Genomic DNA, 2,041 nt, shown 5'->3' on the forward strand with positions numbered 1-2,041 from the left:
AGAAAGCCCCATTACAGCCAATAATCAACCGCTAGCCGCTGGAACTCGTTGCTCTAGATCATGTCAAACTCTCACCAAGCAGGAATAGATACATTAGCCCACCATCCCACCCAAAGAGCAACTTCTGCTGCGCAGCTGGCTTTCTAGGCAGCAGCGCTATTGTGATGTCAGCGGGGGACATTGTGACAAGCCAGTGTTCCGTCACTTCATGTTGTGCACTGTTCAAACGGAAAATACATCAACAGGCAGACTACAGAAAAGCTTACTGACAAAGGATAGAGAGGGGCTTTCTCAGAGGGCTTTTTACAGTTTGTCTATTCCCAATTAGCCGTTTAAGTATGCTTAATGAAAGTACTAATTCTTTCATAGGCCGCCCATTCTTAGTATTTGACGTTCCTTATATTGCGGTATCAGGCTTCGCAGCAGGTTGCAAAACATTCATCACCCATGACTGTCCCCAATTGGGCTCAGAAGCTAAATGTCTATCATGACCTCTCTTTTTGAAAGTCCAAGAGCAAGCAAACTCTTCCTCCAGGAGAGGGAGCCAACAGATCACTAAAGACATCATCATTGCTCAAAGAAAACACCGAAAAACAATGGAAGCTTTAATTGGAGTGGAATCTGATAGACAGCACCTGATGCCAAGTCTGCATCTTCTAACACCTGCAGTCACTGCAGCAGCTGAATCCAATGTGTCCAAAAGGGATCTATTCTATTCAATTGCAAATGATCTAGATAAGACTGAGAATAAGATACTGCACGGGACATAGCAGAGTTGGTCAAGTTGAGTGGAGATGAGTTTGCTATTTGGCACAGCTTTTGCATCAATAAAGCAAGTAAAAGGTGTGAAAGATAAAAAAAAAGGGTGAAAGTGTGAAAAGTGAATTGGCCAAATTGAGGTGCATATAAAGTTTTTGCTTTCTTTCAATTCACTAATGAGGCTCATTTGAATCAGGTGAATTGAGTTCTGCTTTTGGAAACTCGGTTAAGAAGGGGTGCACCGGTCCTGGAGGTACTGCAATACCAGGTCAATGCGTGGAGTGGACAGAGCAAGATTTTTTCCATCTCCTTGTTCTAAAAATCCATTTAATATATGGTCCCTAGAGAGGGGACGTATCAGATATTAAACTGATAAGAACAGATTTAATTTTTTTTTTTTCTGTTTATCAGTAGGACTTCAAAATAACAAAGGTGATCGCCTCCCGTTGCCTGGGAACCGTCCAGGCACAAGAGGGCTATGTGTCACCAGAAGGCGCACACACTCCCTCAAGGCCGGCAGACGTGCAATCCCAGGCACCTTCCAGTACCGACCAAGGTAGCGTCCTCCGAAACTACACTTGATCTTAGCCAAAAGGCCGAGAAGCTATAACCCGAATTGGTTACGGCCTTGAGTGGCACCCTGGCCTATACCGGACAGATCTTAGGGAGAGGGAGACAAACCCACGCCTACAGAAGACATTTTGTCACCCAAGCCAAACCCTTGAAAAGGCTGTTTTGCAGAGCAAAAACAAGGAGAATGGTACTTTTTGCAGCCGCCGCCCACTGCAATGAATCTGAATAACTCCTCCTTTTGGGCACAAGCACCTCCCCTCCCCCTTGCAGTCTTTCCAATTCATGATACAAAAAGACGGACGGACAGGACAGGACAGGACCATCTGCCTGACTTTCCGTCACTGCCACCCTTTGCCATCCTTGCCCGTAGAAAGCCCTTTCATCATCCCCAAACCCTAATCTTTTCCCTTCCCTTCCCAGCTGCGTCTCACTCCCTTTCATTAGGAAGTGAGCGCAGCCTTTTCTCCGTTCTGCACATGCGCGACGTTAAACACAAATGCGCAGGCGTGCGTTCCATTAGCCTCACTGCATTCCACTCCCATACAGGAAGTGGGCACAGCTATTACTACGGTCGCACATAAAAGAACCCACGGCCACCACTGCACATAGCTGACTCCACCACAGGACACCCACTTCTACACCAACGCAGGTAAGACAGGATCGGCACCTCTATGCTCCCGTTACAATCAGGCTCAGTCACCATGTGATA

At 46.6% G+C, this 2,041-nt stretch overlaps 1 pseudogene; it reads right to left on the reverse strand.

Annotated features, from left to right (window-relative positions):
- Positions 1-990: 990 nt before the first annotated feature.
- LOC142260666 (U2 spliceosomal RNA) lies at positions 991-1,196 on the reverse strand (annotated as a pseudogene).
- Positions 1,197-2,041: the final 845 nt, after the last annotated feature.

This window comes from Anomaloglossus baeobatrachus, unplaced genomic scaffold (genome assembly GCF_048569485.1).
Source record: "Anomaloglossus baeobatrachus isolate aAnoBae1 unplaced genomic scaffold, aAnoBae1.hap1 Scaffold_158, whole genome shotgun sequence".
NCBI classification, from domain to species: Eukaryota; Metazoa; Chordata; class Amphibia; order Anura; family Aromobatidae; genus Anomaloglossus; species Anomaloglossus baeobatrachus.